The 25173-nt window shown below is 45.6% G+C and overlaps 1 pseudogene; it reads left to right on the top strand.

Moving 5' to 3' along the window:
* The first annotated feature begins 5163 nt into the window (after positions 1 to 5163).
* LOC120987240 lies at positions 5164 to 7376 on the top strand (annotated as a pseudogene).
* Positions 7377 to 25173: the final 17797 nt, after the last annotated feature.

Here is a 25173-nt window from a genome sequence, read left to right as displayed (position 1 = left end):
CTGCTGTCAGCAGGAATCCCAGCCGGGTTACCACGGACCGCTCTCGGCCGCGGAACACGGCCATGTGCATGAGGCCATAGCCATACGGTAGTGTGAAAGAGGTCTAAGATGCAGGCAGCTTCTCACTGCTCTCCCCACCTCGTCATAATTGTCGTAATAACTGACAAGGAGAAACCTATCACAAGCAGGAGGCAGGGGAGACAGGCTGAAGCTGTGTCCTATGGAATACTGAGTTAGGGATCAGATGTTCTTTATTACTGAAGGTATTATGTGCCGCAGTTCTTGCTGAAAAACCATGAACTGCACAGCAAAAAATTCACATAGTCTTGGACTACAGTCAGACGACCGTATTTTTGGTCCATGTCTGATCTGTATTTCCTGCAGATCACACACGAATCCATTCATTTCTAGGGGCCGCAAAACATTCAGACAGCACACGGATGTCAGAAATGTGCTCTCTGCATCCATGTGGCTGTGCCACAAATTTTAGAACATTATAGAACAAGGGTAGGCAACCTCCGGCACTCCAGCTGTTGTGAAACTACAACTCCCAGCATGCATACTTGCTCTGCTCTTCTGAAAACTTTTATTGAAGTGAATAGAGCATGCTGGGAATTGTAGTTTCACAACAGCTGGAGTGCCGAAGGTTGCTGATCCCTGATAGACCACATAGAAGACAAGAATAGGCATTTCTAGAATGGGGCACACACAGGGCCGGTACAAGGATTTTTGCCAACACAAGCGAAGCTACATTTTGCTCCCCCCCCCCCAACCCTCTCGCCCCAGAAGTTGAACTCTATGGTTCAGTTGACCCATTGTTGTTAGTTTGTTGCAGCCGCAATACAGACGCTAAAATGCTCCAATAGTTCGGCCATGTGAAAGCAGAGAGGTTTTCATGTTTTATGTAAATATGGCTTAAAAATAAGCAAGATTAAAGGCACAATTAAAAAACAAACAAACCAAAATCAATGTAAAGAACCATAAGAAGGCAAATAGTGCATGCACACAACCGCCATTTTCTGACCCATTCTGACCCCCCCCCCCCCCTCGCAGCTCACCTGGCCCTGGTCTACACAAGACCACCTTACACATAATAACCCCTAGGGTGACCCGGACACTTGGGGTACACATGGGCCCAAACTAGTCCACCTTACCCTTAATAATCCCTGGGGTACATATGGACCCACGCAAGACCCACGCAGCAGCTGGCTTCTCCTCTGTGTGGTCCTGGTATCTTCTCTCTGCTTCAGACAATCGCTGGTTTGAGTACCATATTTTTCGCCCTCTAAAAAATATTTTCTATTACACCTCAGGTCAGACCAGCAATCAGGCCCCCAATGTTAATCAGACCTCAGATCAGACCCCCATGTCAGCCATCATTCTCCCATGTCAGCCATCATGCCCCCATGTCAGCCATTAGCCCCCCATGTCAGCCTTCTGGCCCCCATCCATCATACCCCATCTCACATTTCTCATTTCTCCCCCTCCATGTCACATTTCTCCCCCTCCATGTCACATTTCTCCCCCTCCATGTCACATTTCTCCCCCTCCTTGTCACATTTCTCCCCCTCCTTGTCACATTTCTCCCCCTCCTTGTCACATTTCACCCCCTCAATGTCACATTTCTCCCCCTCCATCCATGTCACATCACCCCCTTCGTGTCACATCATGATCACATCATTACCCCCTATTGTGTCACATTTCAGTCCCCCCCATGGCACATCAGCATTGCATTTAGAGGCATGGAATGGATTTTCAGTTTCAGAAATTTCTGCAGCACATCTGCAGCATGTGAACACACTCATAGGCCTCATGCAATCGCGGATCCGCAAAAAACAGATGGCGTCCGTGCGCGTTCCGCAATTTGCGGAATGGCGCAGACAGCCTTCAATATAAATGCCTATTCTTGTACGCAAAGCGTTATAGTTATATTTTTTTTAGCGGGGCCACGGAACGGAGCAACGGATGCGGACAGCACACGGAGTGCTGTCCGCATCTTTTGCGGCCCCATTGAAGTGAATGGGTCGGCTCGGATGCGGACCCAAACAATGGTCGTGTGCACGAGGCTATAGGGTAATATTGAGACATTGCAATCTAGCTGATGACCGCGCTTGTGCAGCGATTCGCCCTGCACCTGGGTCCTTCTGCAGCACAGCTGAGCTTCCAGACAATACAGTATTCGGGGTCCCTGCACCATGATGTAATTGCTTAAGAAGACAAAGGGATCATGAAGAATACAGAACATAATTCACATTCTTGACCGGGTATTAATAAATCTGTTTTTCATTTTTTTCGATGTTTATGGAGCGCTCAGAATAGCCCGGTCCAGCTGCGTGGAGCCGAAGGCCATTCCGTTCACCCTTTCACTTCCAAACCGACTGAACCCAAAGGTTTATGGCACAGTCACATTGAATGTGAGCTCAGGCCAAGGGAGAATCATAAAGGTTAAGTGAAATCAAGTATGTGAGCATGGAAGCTTATTATACCATGAAATACCAAATGCTCAAGGACAATGGAGCACACATTGTGTAATAAGCTGCAAACAAAGGTAATATCTGTTCCGGACGTATATGTGTCTATGACTTGGAGCAAGGGACGTCACATAAATTCCTGACAATTAGATATTTGCCAGCAGCGACTTCATCAGTCCGGGTGACAATGGATCGACTATGGTACCGATCATGGGAATATTCTCTCCACTGTGTATTCCAAACATGGGCATTTGCACAAAAAGTTTTGCACAAATGAAAAAGTTGCAAATCCGCATTTTTTTTTGCTCTAGTTTTCTGGCATCTTGACACCAGTGATGGTCAGTTCGCAGTGTTAGCCAGCGAACACATCCGGGCTGCCATCTTTAGTAAGGTAGACTCACCCGTTCGGCGATGCACAGGTAAGCCCTTACCTGTGTCGGGAGCCGGTCTGAAATCAAATGCAGTCACGGGGAGCAGGCAGTTCCGAGAACAGCCGCCGGGGGCCTTCATCGGGCAGTTCTCAAACACTGCGAACTGACCATCACTTCTTGACACTACTGAGGATTTAATATGTTCAGTCTTAGCTTGTACTACTAATCAGATTTTTTTTAAATTGTGTAAAAACTGCAAATTTTCATAACATTTTCAAGAGCTGTTTCCCTGGCATTGACAAAACTATTGCAATAAGGCGGCAAAAACACATGGAGCAGTCAATTTATAAGGCTTATATGTTTTTTGGGGCAAAAACAATGTACACTTTTGCGCAAATGGCATTGCACAAATATGCTTGACTTTTTGCACTTTTCCAACTCGCTGTAATGACCGGCGTCACGCACAGGGAGGGAAAAGGGAAAGCCCTGCCCAAGGGAGAGGGAAAGGTGGTGACCCCTGACTCACCTTGCGGCTGGCACCTGACTGCCCTGACGTCCCTAGACGGGTTCCTCACCCATGCGGCGATCACGTGCCTAAACCCTGGCTTTCCCTAGAATGAGCCCTAGATAGTGAACGGGCCGGTGGGATCGCTAGTCCGCACCACTGACACTAAGAGGGAAACACCAGGGAGAGGACAGACAATACAGACAAACACATACACCCAGGTGGGTGACCACAGCAGACCACAAAGGTCCAACAGGGATCCGGAGGGTAACGTTCTGGACCAACTACCAGAGAACCCAGCAACACAGCTCCAGAGGGTCAGACTAGATGCCCAGGCAGGAAGCTCTATATCTGGCAACCAGAGAAGTGTGAGAGGGGAATATAAGGAGGTTGGGAGTGCTGGACAAGGAACAGCTGAGGAGAAGGAGCTACGGGTCCCTGAGTGAGCCAAAAAGGGTTGCAAAGCAAACCCAGAAAGCTACCATAAGGAAACAGCCCTATTTTACATAGAGCGCGCAGCCAACCGCTGTGACTTCCTGACCCCGGGTATAACGGAGCCAGGCGTGGGTCTTGACACCCTCGTGACACTCGCATAGCAGTTAAAAAATAATAAAAAATGGATAAGGCTTTGTGCAGCCGTGGGGCATACTTGTCGTAATATATACCTGAAATTACCATACATTATACCTGAAATCTACAGAAGCTGTGGGCTACGGGATTTTCTGTGGGCGCATATGCAGTGTCCCATTGCAAGAGTTAATGTCACTGTATTTTGTATATTGCTTGTCCTTAGGGCTGAATATGGAGGGAGTTCCCTAGTTTCTGTTGCTAGGATGGGCTGGTACCACCTCTTCCTGTCTAGGAGGAAGGAAGTCAGTCTAATGTGAGCAGTGGATGTGTGTGCAGCCACAGACCAGCTCTTACCAGGGAATGCTTCACCCTGTAGATTAAACAGAAGCAAAGTGACATCATATGGGCCAGCCCTAGAGAGGAGAAACTGCTGGATTTTACAGAAAGTTGAACAGCCACATAAGGGAAAGTGCAGAAATGTTGTCAGAGAAGGGTAACACATCTACATTGTGGCTACAGACCTTTTAGCATATTGTTGGGATCAATAAGCTTCAGGTTCCCCATTATATTAAAAGCTCAGAAGGGCCCTCTGTTCAGAGACTACCTTACACCTCAAAACTCATCTATACCAAGAACACCCCACCGAACATCAAGCAGGGGCCCCGAAACCAGAGTGTGCCTGGAAGGGAAGAAAAGGTGCAGCCTTCCTAAAACTGCATGGTCAAAGGAGCGACATAGCGAGTACTGCCATCGTGAGTACAACTACTCCTATAGTCTCCTCCTCACCTGTGGCTTGCTACACATGGACAGCCTGCAGATGAGACAGCACTGTTTACGAAGGCTGGCCTGGCATATCTTACACCAGTCCTAGTAAATGTGGCCCATGGTTTTACCGCAGTACTGCAGCAGTTAGGCATTGTAGGAGGAGTACAAGTGCCATCACCCTGCTAGTCACTTTTATGGCATGGCAAATAATTTTATAATTTGATCTGATCTTTGATCAGCTGTTCCAAGTGTGTCTGGGAATGCGTCCCTGCTATAAGTGCACATAAAAAAAATTGTATTGAATTCTTTTTTTTATGGGAAATTGGAATCCTTAACCGATTTTGAGCTAATAAAAGGGTCAACACATCTGTATATGAACCAAAACTAAAGTATTTCCCCGAGAATGTCTTCTTTAACCAAAAATGGGTCAAAGTCAAACAATCTAAGATTTAAAGACAATCAGATACCATAACACCTGCTGCTAAACAGAGGTGGCAGAAACCGACTTACACCTTACAGCAGGCCCAAACAGCTCCCGGACAAGTGGGTTTGGTGCCAGAATGGAGACCAGAGACAAGCTGCTTGTGTGGATTTTGGGTTTTCAGACACAGACATTCAGGAGCTGTTTGCAGAATTTGGCACCCTGCAGAAGGCAGCTGTTCGCTACAACTGAACCAGCAGAAGTTTAGGTACCGCCAATGTGCACTTTGAAAGAAATGCGGATGTGCGACGCATGGCAACGGCCATGAGTCACTTAAAGCAAATGTTTTTCGTGACGCCAGTTGCAGTGAAGCAACAAGGGAACAGGGCCCGTCTTAGTGATGTAGTAGATGGTACCAAGCTGTAGGAATGCCTGAGTGATGTAGGGTGGCCTAAATGTCCCTTAATGTTGGTGCACGTGTCATGGTGCTCCTACCTGGATACACTGGAACCCAGCCATTGTCATCCGAAGCAGAGCAAATAGGGTAAATAATTGAGGGATTTGAAGAAATACATTCCAGACTTTGTGATGAAGTTGAATAACCGCTTTACTTGGCATAAATGTTTCTCCAGCAGTTTACAGACTTTATCTTGATTCCCAGGAGGCTTTGGCATTGAAACTGTGGCAGGCAAATTCCTCTCTGCTACATATGTTGCTCTCTGGCTCTGCTGTACTGTCAGGATAGCTGTATAACTTAGCTTTCTCTGTGTACTGCAACTTCTCTCTGTAGTCTGTCTCTGAATTATGCTATACCAGGGAGTCACTCTTTCCTGGCTCCTGAGGCTCTTAAGCTGTGGCCTCCGTATCCATCAGAGCTGAAGGTGCTCTAGCTGGCTTGGTTGATCTTGGCGTGGGCACATCCAACAGCGACGTGCCCAGCCCATGCTTTCTTCTCCTAGCAGGGGGTAACCTAGACTGACTAAAACTGGTCCCCACCCTTCCTGCAGGAAATGGGACTCGCCCACTCCTCCACAGGGGGGCAGGGCTGGCGCTACCATAAAGCAGACCAAGCGGCTGCCTTAGGGCGCACCCTGGGGGAGGGCGGAAAAATGAACCTTTTTTTTTAAAATCACTTACTTGTGAGTTGCGCCGCCAGCTGCTCGCCCAAGCCTGCGTGCACCCCCGGCCCTCACTCACAGAACGGCACGGGCCCGGAAACACGGTCACGGGGTCAGGCCAGGGGGGTGTGACTGGCGAGTGGGGCAGCGGCGGTGGGCTGCAGCAGGGACTGGAGCTGACTGTGTCTGTGAGTCTGACTCACATACAGCCAGATTGCCGTAGCAGCAGGACAGGTGGGTAGGTGATCACTGATGAGCGCACTAGCGCCAGAGTGCACGGCATAAATGTGTTTAAAAAAAATTATTACACAAACAACAATCATAAATGGAGGGGGGGGGGGGTGGTGACCGTGACATGATGGGAGGGGGGACAATGTCTGTAGTCTGTGACATGGGGATGGGGCCAGGGCCGGCCGGGGGGGGGGGGGGGGGGTGATGTGCTATGGGGGGGGAGAAATGTGACACAATAGGGGGTAATGATGTGATCATGATATGACACGAAGGGGGTGATGTGACATGGTTTGGAGGGGGAGAAATGTGACATGGATGGAGGGGGAGAAATGTGACATTGAGGGGGTGAAATGGGACACGGAGGGGGAGAAATGTGACATGGAGAGCTGATGTGACATAGGTGATTTGACATGGAGGGGCAGAAATGTGAAATGAAATAGACAGATCCATTCTATGAGACTGTAGCTCTGCCTTGTTTGCTGCCACCTGCTGTTGAATCAGGCACATTACATTTTACCAGAAAAGTTGAAAAATAGGAAATGCAGTTTTTAGGCACACAATAATTACACAAGATGACACGAGGTTAACCACAGGAGACAGTAGTGAGGTGCAGAAGTGGTAATTCCAGTGAAGGCTATGAAACAGTACAACGGTGTACCATTAGATGGTCGCCACATGAACATTCAGTTGGTCACATCACAGATAGAAGCACAGAGAAGACCTCTACAGTCAGAGTAGGGAGGATATCACGCGACCACGAGAGAGCCCACAGGGTTTGGTGTTTGTGGTGGAATCAGAAGAGGTGTCAGAGAAGGAAGTCAGGGCCAAGAACAGGAAGCAGGCAGAAAAACTAAGCAGCAGTTATCGGCAGAAGAGCTGGATGCACATCTGTACGCTTACAATGGCCGGATAGACACCAGCTAATCCCTCCCCACGTGTTACCGCGGTCCTGGCTTTGGAAGTTGTTTCTACACACCTGTTTTTTTTTGCTTTTATTTCTGATTGGTGTAAAAACTCATGTAAACTTGCAGATTTTTTATATTTTTTTATTACACAGACCTATTTTTTATTTTTTTGTACGAATATATTTTTAGGGACATATTTTATTGGTTGCGTCATGAGCAGAGTCATCCTTGAGTTCTAATAAAAATTAAAATGTTTGGTAAAAAATAAAAATAAAAAATGAAATACAGCACCATAACACATGGTGGTTGATGGTGTCATTCTAGAAATAGATTCTAATTTCCATATTTACAATTACAAATCCCGTCTTCTCATACATTTCCGTATCCAGGGAACCCTGATAATCAGAGCGGGAGTACCCCCATATGCAGTACGAGAGGGCCTCATACCAGTGTCAGCCGGACAGTGCCCGCATGAACAGTGCCTAAATTCACCTCTTGCTTCAAGGCCCAACAGCCATAAAGTGGTGTGAGGAAGTAGATAGAACAGGAACTGACCGCCCCGCTGCCCATACTTGTAGGAGAATGCTTGCACTCTCGAGACGTCTGAACAATTGGGGAGGACTGTCACGTATGCGGTACACATGTGTATTCTTTCAGGGGGTCTTCTTTCTTACTGATTCTCATCTAAGTTAGAGTTGTTGGAGTTTCCCATTGCTGTGTGGGTGAAGGTGTGGTGTATAGTACATGTTCTAGAACCTGGGATATTTTAGAGTATCGTCTCTCTTCTCCTGAAGGTCACCTCAGATGATAACCCCCTTTCTAAGGCTACTTTCACACTCGCGTTTTGGCTTTCCGTTTGCGAGATCCGTTCAGGGCTCTCACAAGCGGTCCAAAACGAATCAGTTTTGCCCTAATGCATTGTGAATGGAAAAGGATCCGCTCAGAAAGCATCAGTTTGCCTCCGTTCAGTCACCATTCCGCTTTGGAGGCGGACACAAAAACTCTGCTTGCAGTGTTTTGGTGTCCGTCTGATGAAACTGAGCCAAACGGATCCGTCCTGGCACACAATGTAAGTTAATGGGGACGGATCCGTTTTCACTGACACAGTCCCCCACTGACTTTCAATGGAGTTCATGATGAATCCGTCTTGGCTATGTTAAAGATAATACAAACGGATCCGTTCTAAACGGATGCAGATGGTTGTATTATCTGAACGGATCCATCCATGCCGGATCCGCACAAAACGCGAGTGTGAAAGTAGCCTAGCCTGTCACTTCATTCCTTGTTCCGGGATGTTCATGTCCTGGGATTACTCAGTTGCTGTGGGAAGTATTTCTGAGAAATGCCGGTCTATTAGTATAAAGCACTGCCAAACACAAGAGCCGTCTTTTCAACAACAGCCTGACGAAGGCATTATGAAATCCTCTGAGTTTATGCTGAGCGTTAATCATGTAGATAGTTAGTCATGTACACTTCACCAGTCTCCACTGTACAGCTGCCTCACAGAAAATATATATGTCTTCTGCACTTCATGAAGGTGTCTGGTCACAATAACAAGAGGGTGTGCAAGAAGTAGAGGGTAGGCATTGGGACCCTGCAGCTTCACTCAGCCAGGGGTGTAAGAAGTAACCATGGGGTCCCATATCAAAACTTGGAATGGGGGCCAACTCTACAATGACCATATGCAAGTTCAGAACATAAAAAGATTATTTTGGTACAAAGTGATGTTTAATGCAGCGATACTGCACACAGTATAGGGATACAGTGCACAGTGAAGGTACAGTGTAAGCCGTGTACTGGGGTGGGCTCCCCAAGATACAGCAAAGTCACGAACGAGGAAAGCAACTCCAAAACGAGCTTTTGCCAAAACAGAATTTTACTAACATGTGATAAAAAACACAACCACAAATGCTAAGAACATAAAATAAATTTATATACACCAAGCCCAAAGGCTGAGACCTCTGTGTTGCACAGAGTGGTGCCCTCTGATGGATGCCAGCGTAAATTTTGCAATAATTTACCTACTGGCGGGCACAGCTAAAACTGCCTCGACCGTACCTATTATTACCCTAAAGCTAACACGAACAATTGTTTGGGTGCTTAGTACGGGCTGGCCTGCGGTGCAACACAACAGTTTACAATCTTAGGGTGCTCTATAGTATTCCCCCTCCCATAACTAGTCCGGTAGCACATGCCTGATTATTGCTCCTGGGCAAAACGCTGAACTGGATAGAGTTCGTGTTTTTTTTTATAAGCTCTCAAATGTGCAATGTCCCTTTTAGTAATGGAGTCCTTGTAGTACCAGTGTAACACCCCAGAGTTGTGTTACTACACGCCTCTACCCCGCTACTGCCCTTTAAGAACTTTTATATTGTCATCTGATATAACTTACATTATGTCTTCACAAATGTGCATCTAAAACTATGTTAAATGTAATTGTTCCCTTGTAATGTTCCAGGTTGACCAGCGGGTGGCAGCATGATTGGTAGAGATAGTTTTAATGTTATGGCCGTTCAGAGTGGAACAATCCTGTTCTATTCTGCCCCCCTGCTAAAGAGAAGTGGAGGTTTCCGGCTTCCTGCAGCAAGGGAGGAAAAAAACAGTTAGAACCAGATCTAGTTTGCCCCCTGTATAGGGAAGACAGCAAGAACCAAGTCTCGTTCTGAGACTTGATCAAATTCCCAGTCTGAGCCCTGCAGCTCAACTAGATGAAAAGAAGTAGAAAGTTGCAGACAACCTCCAGTTCCAGGAAGAAATCATCCCCTGAGGATATAACTGTGAGTCAAGTCCAGAGACCTATGAGAAGCCATTCCTCCTCAGCTAGTCTGTCCCCACAAAGCAGAAGGTACAGTTCAAAGCAGAAGCATTTATTCCTGCCAATGATTGCCAAAACCTGCTGGGACCAAAGACCAAAGCTGTACATTGCTTGGATGAAAGTTATCTTCACTAAAGACGAGTTTGAACTTTACCAAAGGTCTGGACATCAATTTCTGCTGCAAAATTCCTCTATTACTTCTACTATCACTACACTCAATTTATTGCAAGTGAGCCAGGAGTCCAGCCGTACCCAGGTAGGAGACACCGTTGACACAATTACCACTACCATACAGAGACATTACACCACTCTGGCATTTCTAAACTGGGACGTGCGTTATAACACCTTCGAAGGGCCCTGTGACAATACCCTATGCATACTGCAATTGGCGTCACAAACAAAATGCAGACTATTATCCACCTGACCCAGCCATTGCATTAAAGTTGCGTCAGTATACCTGCATCTTGGTCACTGTACCAGTAGGAACTATTTAGACCTGACACAAAGCAGAGACCCTAACTAGCTAACTATTGGCCTGGTCTAAGTCTCTAGGCGCCAACACGGAGTGAGATACGTGCACGATCTTACTGACTCTTTATCCACTGATGTCTCTGAACCGAACAACCAGTCTCTCCAGCAAACATGAGGTCCCGCAGGGTATGCAGCTTTTGTTCCTTAGCTCTTGTCAGCCTTCCTGGAAACAATCCTCCTTTCCCTGGACAGGATCTGGGTCTTGGACAACGATCAATTTCATCAGCTGCAGCTGTGGTCACAGAGGTGTCCTCTAACTCCTGGATCCGTCAGTTTCACTGCTCACACACAGTTTCTCAGCTCTCAGCTCGCTCCTAAGATGGCTGCAGCTCCTTCTTCCTCCTGTGAAAACCACACCTCTCATGAATATGGAAATATATATGCAGTCAGTATGGTGTGCCGAGGAAACAGCAGCATCTTGTGGCCAAACAGCAGAAGGTCAGTCAGAACATTTACTTTAATCCACACACAAACAGTGTCCAAGCAATGAGAATTGTTTCTCAATCTCACAACAGCACACTGATAATACACAGTGATGTTACAGTATGGAGATAATAAACACAGTGATGTCATAGTACATGGATAATGGACACAGTGATGTCACAGCACAGGGATCATGTACACAGTGATGTCACTGTACAGACATAATGTACACAGTGATGTCACAGTACAGGAATACAGTGCACAGTGAAGTTACAGCACACTGATAATACACAGTAATGTCACAGTACAGAGATAATGTATGCAGTGATGTCACAGTACAGGGATAATGTACACAGTGATGTCACAGTACAGGAATAATGTACACAGTGATGTCACAGTACAGGGATAATGTACACAGTGATGTCACAGTACAGGGATAATACACACAGTGATGTCACAGTACAGGGATAATACACACAGTGATGCCATAGTACAGAGATAATACACACAGTGATGTCACAGTACAGGGATAATACACACAGTGATGTCACAGTACAGGGACAATGTACACAGTGATGTCACAGTACAGGGATAATGTACACAGTGATGTCACAGTACAGGGATAATACACAGTAATGTCATAGTACAGAAATACAGTGCAGGGTGGAGTAACAGTACACTGATAATACACAGTGATGTCATAGTACAGGGATATTGTACACAGTCATGTCACAGTACAGAGATAATGTACACAGTGATGTCACAGTACAGGGATAATGTACACAGTGATGTCACAATACAGAGATAATGTACATAGTGATGTCAGTACAGGGACAATACACACAGTGATGTCATAGTACAGGGATAATGCATACAGTGATGTCACAGCACAGAGATAATACACACAGCGATGTGAGTACAGGTATAATACACATATTGGTGCAATAGTACAGAGCTAATGTACATAACATTGTCACAGTACAGAAATAAAGGCTAAAAACACAGCAGACCTCCCAAGTGTCCCTATTTTGGACTCAAGTTCCTCTGTCCCTCTTTTTGATCTGAGGTATCGATTTGCGTTGTTACAATATTGATCAAGAAAGTGTTTGTGTGGTTCCTCTCTGTGTATTTGACCCCACCCTGTATATTATTTAATGCAATTTGGATTTTAGAAATTTCTATATTCAGATAAATTTTGCACTATTGTGCTCTAAGAAAACTATTGAAGCGTTTAAATATACAGGAAAACTGTATTTTCACATAAACAACAGTAAGTGTCCCTCTTAGATCGTCCAAAAAGTTGGGAGGTATGACACAGTGATGTCACAGTACAGGGATAATGTACACAGTGATGTCACAGTACAGGGATAATATACACAGTGATGTCACAGTACAGGGATAATATACACAGTGATGTCAGTGTACAGGGATAATGAGAATAGTGATGTCACAGTACAGCGATAATGTACACAGTGATGTCACAGTACAGGGATAATGAGAATAGTGATGTCACAGTACAGGGATACAGTACACAGTGATGTCATAGTATAGGTATAATCTACACAGTGATGTCACAGTACAGGGATAATGCATACAATGATGCCAAAGTACAGGGATAATGCACACAGTGATGTCACAAAAATGGGATAATATAATCCCTGACAAGTAGAGCAGAGAGGAGGATGAGGCAGCTCTTTAGCTCAGAGTTGTGAAGTAACTTGTCCTGCTGTGTGATTAGGACAGGTTTTGTGTGGACTAATAGGATAGCCGCCATTTTGTTTCTCCTAATGATCGCTCCCCAGACAAAACGAGCCATTATAACTAATGAAAGGTATTTTGGAATATATTTATAATAAAGTAATATTTAAGTATTTTCATTTTCTTAATTTCCAGAGAACCCCTTTAACCACCTCAGCCCCCAGTGCTTAAACACCCTGAAAGACCAGGCCACTTTTTACACTTCTGACCTACACGACTTTCACCGTTTATTGCTCGGTCATGCAACTTACCACCCAAATGAATTTTACCTCCTTTTCTTCTCACTAATAGAGCTTTCATTTGGTGGTATTTCATTGCTGCTACTTTTTTTGTTATTAATCTAAATTTAACGATTTTTTTGCAAAAAAATGACATTTTTCACTTTCAGTTGTAAAAATTTGCAAAAAAAACGAGATCCATATATAAATTTTGCTCTAAATTTATTGTTCTACATGTCTTTGATAAAAAAAAAATGTTTGGGTAAAAAAAAAATGGTTTGGGTAAAAGTTATAGCGTTTACAAACTATGGTACAAAAATGTGAATTTCCGCTTTTTGAAGCAGCTCTGACTTTCTGAGCACCTGTCATGTTTCCTGAGGTTCTACAATGCCCAGACAGTACAAACACCCCACAAATGACCCCATTTCGGAAAGTACACACCCTAAGGTATTCGCTGATGGGCATAGTGAGTTCATAGAACTTTTTATTTTTTGTCACAAGTTAGCGGAAAATGATGATTTTTTTTTTTTTTCTTACAAAGTCTCATATTCCACTAACTTGTGACAAAAAATAAAAAGTTCTATGAACTCACTATGCCCATCACGAAATACCTTGGGGTCTCTTCTTTCCAAAATGGGGTCACTTGTGGGGTAGTTATACTGCCCTGGCATTCTAGGGGCCCAAATGTGTGGTAAGGAGTTTGAAATCAAATTCTGTAAAAACTGACCAGTGAAATCCGAAAGGTGCTCTTTGGAATATGGGCCCCTTTGCCCACCTAGGCTGCAAAAAAGTGTCACACATCTGGTATCTCCGTACTCAGGAGAAGTTGGGGAATGTGTTTTGGGGTGTCATTTTACATATACCCATGCTGGGTGAGAGAAATATCTTGGCAAAAGACAACTTTTCCCATTTTTTTATACAAAGTTGGCATTTGACCAAGATATTTATCTCACCCAGCATGGGTATATGTAAAAAGACACCCCAAAACACATTCCTCAACTTCTCCTGAATACAGAAATACCAGATGTGTGACACTTTTTTGCAGCCTAGGTGGGCAAAGGGGCCCATATTCCAAAGAGCACCTTTCGGATTTCACTGGTCAGTTTTTACAGAATTTGATTTCAAACTCCTTACCACACATTTGGGCCCCTAGAATGCCAGGGCAGTATAACTACCCCACAAGTGACCCCATTTTGGAAAGAAGAGACCCCAAGGTATTCGCTGATGGGCATAGTGAGTTCATGGAAGTTTTTATTTTTTGTCACAAGTTAGTGGAATATGAGACTTTGTATGAAAAAAAATAAATCATAATTTTCCACTAACTTGTGACAAAAAATAAAAAATTCTAGGAACTCGCCATGCCCCTCACGGAATACCTTAGGGTGTCTTCTTTCCAAAATGGGGTCACTTGTGGGGTAGTTATACTGCCCTGGCATTCTAGGGGCCCAAATGTGTGGTAAGGAGTTTGAAATCAAATTCTGTAAAAAATGACCAGTGAAATCCGAAAGGTGCTCTTTGGAATATGGGCCCCTTTGCCCACCTAGGCTGCAAAAAAGTGTCACACATCTGGTATCTCTGTATTCAGGAGAAGTTGAGGAATGTGTTTTGGGGTGTCTTTTTACATATACCCATGCTGGGTGAGATAAATATCTTGGTCAAATGCCAACTTTGTATAAAAAAATGGGAAAAGTTGTCTTTTGCCAAGATATTTCTCTCACCCAGCATGGGTATATGTAAAATGACACCCCAAAACACATTCCCTAACTTCTCCTGAGTACGGAGATACCAGATGTGTGACACTTTTTTGCAGCCTAGGTGGGCAAAGGGGCCCATATTCCAAAGAGCACCTTTCGGATTTCACTGGTCAGTTTTTACAGAATTTGATTTCAAACTCCTTACCACACATTTGGGTTCCTAGAATGCCAGGGCAGTATAACTACCCCACAAGTGACCCCATTTTGGAAAGAAGAGACCCCAAGGTATTCGCTGATGGGCATAGTGAGTTCATGAAAGTTTTTATTTTTTGTCACAAGTTAGTGGAATATGAGACTTTGTATGAAAAAATAAAATAAAAAAAAATCATCATTTTCCACTAACTTGTGACAAAAAATAAAAAATTCTAGGAACTCGCCATGCCCCTCACGGAATACCTTGGGGTGTCTTCTTTCCAAAATGGGGTCACTTGTGGGGTAGTTATCCTGCCCTGGCATTTTCCAGGGGCCCTAATGTGTGGTAAGTAGGTAAATGACCTGTGAAATCCGAAAGGTGCTCTTTGGAATGTGGGCCCCTTTGCCCACCTAGGCTGCAAAAAAGTGTCACACATGTGGTATCGCCGTATTCAGGAGAAGTTGGGGAATGTGTTTTGTGGTGTCATTTTACATATACCCATGCTGGGTGAGAGAAATATCTTGGCAAAAGACAACTTTTCCCATTTTTTTATACAAAGTTGGCATTTGACCAAGATATTTATCTCACCCAGCATGGGTATATGTAAAATGACACCCCAAAACATATTCCCCAACTTCTCCTGAATACGGAGATACCACATGTGTGACACTTTTTTGCAGCCTAGGTGGGCAAAGGTGCCCAAATTCCTTTTAGGAGGGCATTTTTAGACATTTGGATACCAGACTTCTTCTCACGCTTTGGGGCCCCTAAAATGCCAGGGCAGTATAAATACCCCACATGTGACCCCATTTTGGAAAGAAGACACCCCAAGGTACTAAATGAGGGGCATGGCGAGTTCATATAAAAAAAAAAAAATTGTCACAAGTTAGCGGAAATTGATTTTTTTTATTTTGTTCTCACAAAGTCTCCCTTTCCGCTAACTTGGGACAAAAATTTCAATCTTTCATGGACTCAATATGCCCCTCAGCGAATACCTTGGGGTGTCTTCTTTCCAAAATGGTGTTATTTGTGGGGTGTTTGTACTGCCCTGGCATTTGAGGGTCTCCGCAATCATTACATGTATGCCCAGCATTAGGAGTTTCTGCTATTCTCCTTATATTGAGCATACAGGTAATGAGATTTTTTTTTTCCGTTCAGCCTCTGGGCTGAAAGAAAAAAATGAACGGCACAGATTTCTTCATTCGCATCGATCAATGTGGATGAAAAAATCTCTGCCAAAAAAAGAAAAAGGAGGGGAAAGGCGTCTGCCAGGACATAGGAGCTCCGCCCAACATCCATACCCACTTAGCTCGTATGCCCTGGCAAACCAGATTTCTCCATTCACATCAATCGATGTGGATGAATAAATCATTGCCGGGATTTTTTTTTTATATATACAAAGTGTTTGCCAAAGTATATGAACACCGCCACCTCCTCAGCTCATATGCCTCGGCAAACGTATCTTTTACTGCAGAGGAGAAATCTCGTCTTGCAGCGCCGCATACACCGACTTGCGTGTAATCTGACAGCAGCGCAATGCTTCTGTCCGAATGCACATCAGTGCTGCAGCTAGTCGATCGGTTGGTCCACCTGGAAGGTAAAAAAAACAAAACAAAAAAGAAAAAACCAGGCCGCAACGCAATAACTTTATTAACTTTAGAACAGAACATATTAACTTTTTTTTAACTTTTTTAACTTTTTTACTTACCGGTAATTTTTTTTTTGTTTAGTTTTTTTTACCTTTATAGAACAAACCTCTCCTTCCCCATGGGACAATGTGCAAATCGCAAATCGCCAAAAGATGTGGCAAAGTACGTTATGCACTTTATCCCAGGTGAAAGGAGAGGTTTGCAGCAGCTGTGAGTAAAAGGGCCCTAATAGCCCTGTGTGCCTGTCCTGTGTGATGCAATCCCTATGCTAGGTGTACCTGTGTGTGGTACTTCCGGAAACACTCACCAAAGCATAGGGCAGGGTGGTCAGGACAGTCAGGACAGAAATAGCGGGTGTCACGCCTTATTCCACTCCTGCTACAGACACGACATCTTTTTCGGGGTGACTGTTGGGTTGAGGTACCAGGAACGACACTGGGGAAATGTCGCTCGTGTAGACGGCTAACTACACTGGTGGATGGGGCCACGGAACCTCCTGGATATAGGAGGTTCTCGATGATCTCTTCCTGGAATTTGAGGAAGGATCCTGTTCTCCCAGCCTTACTGTAGAGAACAAAACTATTATACAGCACCAATTGAATTAAATATACAGACACCTTCTTATACCAGCGTCTGGTTCTGCGGGAAACTAAATACGGAGACAACATCTGGTCATTGAAGTCCACCCCTCCCATGAGCAAATTATAGTCGTGGACTGAGAGGGGCTTTTCAATGACACGGGTTGCTCGCTCAATTTGGATTGTCGTGTCTGCGTGAATGGAGGAGAGCATGTAAACGTCACGCTTGTCTCTCCATTTCACCGCGAGCAGTTCTTCGTTACACAAGGCAGCCCTCTCCCCCCTTGCAAGATGGGTGGTTACAAGCCGTTGGGGGAAGCCCACGCGACTAGTTCGCGCGGTGCCACAGGCGCAAATCCGTTCTAGAAAAAAATGCCTAAAGAGGGCCACACTTGTGTAAAAATTGTCCACATAAAGATGGTACCCCTTGCCGAATAAGGGTGACACCAAGTCCCAGACTGTCTTCCCACTGCTCCCCAGGTAGTCAGGGCAACCGACCGGCTCCAGGGTCTGATCTTTTCCCTCATAGATCCGAAATTTGTGGGTATAGCCTGTGGCCCTTTCACAGAGCTTATACAATTTGACCCCATACCGGGCACGCTTGCTTGGGATGTATTGTTTGAAGCCAAGGCGCCCGGTAAAATGTATTAGGGACTCGTCTACGCAGATGTTTTGCTCGGGGGTATACAAATCTGCAAATTTCTGGTTGAAATGGTCTATGAGGGGCCGAATTTTGTGGAGCCGGTCAAAAGCTGGGTGGCCTCTGGGACGGGAGGTGGTGTTGTCGCTAAAATGCAGGAAACGGAGGATGGCCTCAAATCGTGCCCTGGACATAGCAGCAGAGAACATGGGCATGTGATGAATCGGGTTCGTGGACCAATATGACCGCAATTCATGCTTTTTTGTCAGGCCCATGTTGAGGAGAAGGCCCAAAAAAATTTTAAGTTCGGAAACTTGGACTGGTTTCCACCGGAAAGGCTGGGCATAAAAGCTTCCCGGGTTGGCGGATATAAATTGTGTGGCATACCGGTTTGTCTCTGCCACGACTAAGTCCAAGAGCTCCGCAGTCAAGAACAGCTCAAAAAATCCCAGGGCCGAACCGATTTGAGCCGTCTCAACCAGAACTCCAGACTGGGCGGTGAAAGGGGGAACTACAGGTGCGGCTGAAGTTGGTGACTGCCAATCAGGGTTTGCCAGCACCTCAGGGATTCTAGGGGCTCTACGGGCCTGTCTGTGCGGTGGCTGCGACGGGGTAACTACTGCACGTGCCACCGTACCAGCTTCAACTGCCCTTCTGGTGCTCGCCACGTCACCATGTTGTACGGCAGAGGGCTGCGCTGCTGGTGTATGCCTCACCACGTGATCCGGCAGCGACAGCCCCACTCTGCTGCTCTTGAAGCGGATCCTGCATAACCTGTGGTCTAGCGACACGGGGCCGGGTACGCCTGGTGCTGCCAGGGACCTCAACCTCCTCGTCCGAACTTTGGGTCAGAGAGCCACTGCTTTCTACAGGTTCATATTCTGACCCGCTAGATTCGTCAGATGAGGGTTCCCACTCCTCATCCGACTGGGTCAGAATCCTGTAGGCCTCTTCAGAAGAATACCCCCTGTTTGACATTTTGGACTACTAAATTTAGGGGTATTCCCTGAGACTACCCAAGAAAAAAAGCAAGCCTGTCTTACAAGGGGGAGGCTAGCGAAGTACCGGAGGCCGCTGTGGTTGATAAAAAATATCAAAACTGATTTTTTTATCGCCGCAGTGCGTGTAAAATGAATGTGCAGTGATCAAAAAAATATATATTTTTTGTCACTGCGGTGGGGCGGGCGTGGGTGAACGCACGTGTGGGCGACCGATCAGGCCTGATCGGGCAAACACTGCGTTTTGGGTGGAGGGCGAGCTAAGGTGACACTAATACAATTATAGATCTGACCGTGATCAGTTTTGATCACTTACAGATACTATAAAAGTACAAATGCTGATTAGCGATACGCTAAACAGCGAATAAGTGACTGCGGTGCGGTGGGCTGGGCGCTAACTCACGCTAAACTACCTAACCAAGGGGCCTAAACTATCCCTAAAACCTAACAGCCAATACTAGTGAAAAAAAAAAAGTGACAGTTTACACTGATCACTTTTTTTCCTTTCACTAGTGATTGACAGGGGCGATCAAAGGGGTGATCAAAGGGTTAATTGGGGTGCAGGGGGGTGATCTGGGGCTAAGGTGTAGTGTTTGGTGTACTCACAGTTCAGTCTGCTCCTCTGCTGGATCCAACCGACGAAAAGGACCAGCAGAGGAGCAGACAAGCCATATAACAGATCATATTTACTAATATGATCTGTTATATGACTTGTGATTGGATTTTTTGAAAATCGCCAGCCTGCCAGCCAATGATCGTTGCTGGCAGGCTGGTGACGAACTTCTTCTTTAACTTTTGCCGGCCCGCGATGCGCATGCGCGGGCCGGCTTGGAGCGAAATCTCGCGTCTCGCGAGATGACGCGTATATGCGTGATTGTGCGCAGCGCTGCCACCTCCGGAACGCGAATCTGCGTTAGGCGGTCCGGAGGTGGTTAATAGTGGAGTTGTGGAGCTCCATAGAAGACGTTACAGTTATGTAATCACACATGCACTCTCAGCACTGACCTTATTGTTTGAAAGTAATATTGTGCAAAGTGGTGTTATGGGTCTTAGCAAATCCAAAAACACATGACTCATAACAAGATAGATGAGGACATTAGCTCTGAGACATTAGAACAAAGAACAGGCCACAGTGATTTGTAAAGGGGTAGGATTCCTGGATCTTCTGTTTGTTTTAGGCCTCTTTCACACTTGCGTTGTTGGGATCCGGCATGCACTTCCGTTGCCGGAGGTGCCTGCCGGATCCGTAACAACGCAAGTGTACTGAAAGCATTTGAAGACGGAACCGTCTTCCAAATGCTTTCAGTGTTACTATGGCACCCAGGACGCTATTAAAGTCCTGGTTGCCATAGTAGTAGCGGGGAGCGGGGGAGCGGTATACTTACAGTCCGTGCGGCTCCCCGGGCGCTCCAGAATGACGTCAGAGCGCCCCATGCGCATAGATGACGTGATCCATGTGATCACGTGATCCATGCGCTTGGGGCGCCCTGACGTCACTCTGAAGCGCCCCGGGAGCCGCACGGACGGTAAGTATGCTGCTCCCCTGCTCCCCGCTACACTTACCATGGCTGTCAGGACTTTAGCGTCCCGGTAGCCATGGTAACTATTCAGAAAAAGCTAAACGTCGGGTCCGGCAATGCGCCGAAACGACGTTTAGCTTAAGGCCGGATCCGGATCAATGCCTTTCAATGGGCATTGATCCCGGATCCGGCCTTGCGGCAAGTCTTCAGGATTTTTGGCCAGAGCAAAAAGCGCAGCATGCTGCGGTATTTTCTCCGGCCAAAAAACGTTCCGTACCGGAACTGAAGACATCCTGATGCATCCTGAACGGATTACTCTCCATTCAGAATGCATTAGGATAATCCTGATCAGTATTCTTCCGGCATAGAGTCCCGACGACGGAACTCTATGCCGGAAGACAATAACGCAAGTGTGAAAGAGCCCTTAGAGCTGGACTGAAATTTCACTTTGTAGCAGCCGTTTGTTGTCATGGCCATCAATTTTACATCCTTCGGCTAGTCCATCACTACCTGATTGGCGTGGGTTCAACACCCTGAACCCCACCAAGAGCACAGGAACTGCACATCTCCGCCATCCAAACAGCTGATCAGCAGGGGTAAAGGTTGTCGGACCCCCATGGATCAGCTAGTGATGGCCTTCACTTAGTAAAAATCTTTCTAACCCTTTTAAGGATGATGTTATCACAAGGCATTGTCTCTGATAGTATGGCGACCCTGTTGCTGGTATTACAGAGCAAACTGGTTGACACAGGTGTTTATAGGGAGAATCGCATCCTAAATATAATATTAAAGGGGTTTTACTGGAGAAGAATATTGATGAACTATCCTCAGGATAAGTAATCAACAATGGCCCCAGGCCTGATGTCCCTGTGAGGCTCATTGCCACCCAAAATGCCCACATTACACAATGCACAGCCTCAGCAGCAGTGTTCCCGGTCACGGAGCTTCTCTAGCTCCACGCTCACTGCCACGGGCCCTACTTTCATACTTCCTCCCTCTTAACACGCTGCTGCTTTATCCTCCTCCTCTTCCGGCCAGGGTCACAGCAGCAACGCACCAAGAAGGAGGAGGAGGTGGCGCTAGCCTTGAGCCCTAAAGAAAACAACCTTCTCCTGATGACCTTACTAAGAATTGGGTCACAAAGCACAGGCCATGCTGGAGTAACTTCAATGTTTTCTGCCATGAGAGAGTTGTCACTATGTTATCTGTAGTGTTACACAGGACTGCTGTGACATCTACTACATTATCTGTACCCAGAGAGTTATTATCACTGTGTTATCTGTAGTTACATAGGACTGCAGGTAACATCCACTACATTATTTGTACCCATAGAGTTATCAATGTGTTAGCTGTGGTGTTACATAGGACTGCAGGTGACATCTGTGGTGTTACATAGGATATGGTTAGGGTACAGTTGTGACATGGCTGTATGGTGAGGAAAACAGAAGTGGGGATGGTCAGGGGAAAATGGAGGGAAGGGACAAAAGTTAGGTAAACAGACACAGACCATGCATTTAATGGTCATCAATATCTGATTGTTGAGGGTCTGTCTCCAGGCACCCCCCACCACCACCACCACCACCAATCAGCTGTTTAAAGAGACCATGGCACTTCTTGATCACTTCATCCTCTTCCTAGGTGTCATGCCCCGCTCTGACGATGTGCGGAGGTCGGCCAGGATAGCAGCACGAGTTTAGTGTTTGTTTTGGAGCCGTGCTGGATCCGCCTCTCATCAGGTGCACCTGGTGGGGTCATTAGTTTAAATGGCACACCATCCCAGTGCTCTGAGCGGATTATAGGAATCATTGTGGTCTTGGAAGCTAGGAAGGAAGGTTGTCTGTTCCAGCTCAGAAAGATAAGTGTGATTTCTAGTTTGGTTGTTTTGTGTCATCTCTCCCATCCAGGTTCTGTGCGAGCAGGCTGCTCCTATTTCCCCTCTTCACCATCTTAGGGAATTTAGTGTGTTTCAGCCCAGGCACAGGGACACATCATACCTACCATAAAGGTCTGCATGTGGGTTGAGCAGTGCAGGGAAAGAGGTCAGGGATTAGCTAGGAGGTGACCCTTCCCCTGTCTCTCGCCTGAAGCCTGGTTGGTGGGTTATCTGTGAGTCTGAGTGCACGCCCGCCGTGACACTAGGCCAATGACCTCATGTTATCAGTCTCATGACCTATGTGCACCTGGGCTGTAATACCAAGTACAGCCACTATACATTATACAGTGCTGTGCTTGGAATGTTGTGAGGAGGCAGCGGTTCGGCAGGGGTGGCTGGAGTCAGACTCCTACCGATCTGATATTGATGACCTATCCTGAAGTAAATGGTACTGGGCTGTGAACAGTTGTGGCCCTATTAAGTAAAGCTTCCATGTTTTCCTAATCCTGGACAACCCTTTTCAAACAAGTTGTAAAGATTTGCAGATGTTTATGTCCATGTACCCAGTCTATATTATATTTTATATGTTATTTATTTAGCAGCATCATGGGGTTACCTCATGTACACAATGGATTTCCCTATGCCCAGAGGGCCTCACATTCTAGTTCCCTCATCTCTTCTTCATTTATACAGCAATGCGAATGTGGGATGAAACTGGAGTAATCGGTTAACTAGAATCAACTGTAGTTAACCTGTCACTTGATCTACCTCTAAACCACCACCATAGTGTTATACCTCCAGGGAATAGATTGTATAAACTGTCATTTTTCGGCGTTATGTGTGAAATGGGCTTATCCTAATTATGGTTGAAGAACCAAGTGGTCTGCTCTTCGAAGTGATCCTTACAGTTTAGGTGACATGTCCCATGGATGCGCCCTTGCCTTGCAACGGCAAATCTGCGAGACTTGGAGGAGACAGGGGAATGTCAATCAACCTGGAAGAAAGGATTTGAAGACTGGACAGTATGACTCTTCAGGATAGCGGTGTCGTCCCCATGGATCTTAAAACCCTAATTAGCAGAATAAGTAGACCAAAGGCCCTAGGCTGTTTCCAAAACTTGGGCCCACTGCCATGTCATGTCTATGGTCAACACCACCTTTCTGTGCTAGCATTGACAAGTAGCTGTTCCTGCTCTACTTCTCAAAGGGCTGTGCCCCTATATACTGATGGTTATCACTGACATTATCAGACTCAATAGGCAAACCTCACTTAGGCAAAGAAAATGGCAATGCCAAGTTGTCAATTAGGCCTTAGCTTCACGGAAAAGTTTTTTAGAATGCACAATTTACTATAATTGATATATCAGGGGAAGTGTTGGCTCTGCTATAAATCCTATGACTCACAGGCTCCGTCTTCTCTGATTGTAGAAGTTCTCATTCGTTTTCTTCTCCATGCAGCCAAGACCGTTATGATGACTTCTCCTGGCAAATGAAGAGTTTGCCACCAAGACATCTTTGATCCCTCACAGACCAAACCCCAGAATAAATACAGACCCAAGAAGAAATACAGACCCTCTAAACCATTATAGTTCCCACATAAGACCCCCTAAACAAATATAGACCACCCATCCAAACCATGCAATTACAGACCCAGACCCCCTAACTAAATTCAATCCCCTTAATATAGACCTTAGACCAGACCCCCTAAACCAAATCAGATCTCGGATCACATGCACCACAACATTTCAAGCTCTTCTTCTCTTCCACCTTGCTGCTCAATTCTCTGGCTTGAGGACCTGCACAGATATGTCCATGTGATCTTATCAGTGCAGGTCCTTCTGCCGGTTCTGCTAATCATTGCACAAAGCAGCCTTGTTGTGGTCCACATTCATGTTTTTGAAGCCAGAACTAGGACTCAGTCTTCCTTTCCTTTGGCTTTAAAAACTGCAACTAAAAAATCTGAATGTAGAAAGCTATCCAATGGTTATATGTACAAGGTGCGTCCGGCTGCAGGATTCACATGCAGATTACTCATTGTCGGGCTACACCTGTAGTTGCCGGGCAGTACCTATATTTGAAATGGCAATTAAAATGACCAGAAATATGTTTCACGGTATGAAAACTAGTATTGTATGTTACAGATAGCTTTTCTCCAGGCATAAAACAGACTTGTGTGAGATGTTTTTCTGAAATCTGTGTTGCACAAGTTGTCCCAGTTGGAGTTATCCCAGAAAAGCTCCAAAGGCTAATGATAGTAAACATGAAGTGATATAAACATCATAAACTTTACTAAGTGAAGTAAACTATGAAGTGACTTAGTTTATTTCTGGTGGCGGATGAAATAAATTATAGAAAAAGGTGCCAAAGAGGGTAGGCTCTTGTGTCACTGCTGGATCAGTGATGGCAGCGGGGACAGCAAAACTGTGGTTAGTACTCTTATTGAAGCTCTGCGGCTGTCACTATTTTGGGGCACATTGGCTGTCACTATTTTAGGGGCAAAGTGGCTGTAACTATTTTGGGAACACAGGCTGCCACTATTTTAGGGGCACTATGTCTGTTCCTATTTTAGGGTCACAGTGGCTGTCACCATTTTGGGAACACTGCAGCTGTCACTATTTTAGGGGCACACTGGCTACCACTATTTTAAGGGCACTATGTCTATTTTAAGAGCATTGTGACTATTTTGGGAATATGGAGGCTGTATTTATTTTTGGGGCACTAGGGGTACTATGGCTGTCACCATTTTTAGAGGTACTGCATCTGTCACTATTTTGAGAATACTGAGACTGTCACTGTTTTAGGGGCACTGTAGCTGTCACTATTTTGAGAACACCAAGGCTTCCTCTATTTTAGGGAAACTTTGGATGTCAATATTTTGGGAACTCTGAAGCTATCACTATTTTTAGAGGCACTGCATCTGTCACTAT

Source organism: Bufo bufo, chromosome 1 (genome assembly GCF_905171765.1).
Source record: "Bufo bufo chromosome 1, aBufBuf1.1, whole genome shotgun sequence".
NCBI lineage: Eukaryota > Metazoa > Chordata > Amphibia > Anura > Bufonidae > Bufo > Bufo bufo.
Note: the sequence above shows the minus strand (reverse complement) of the source record. Positions and strands in the feature narration are given on the sequence as shown.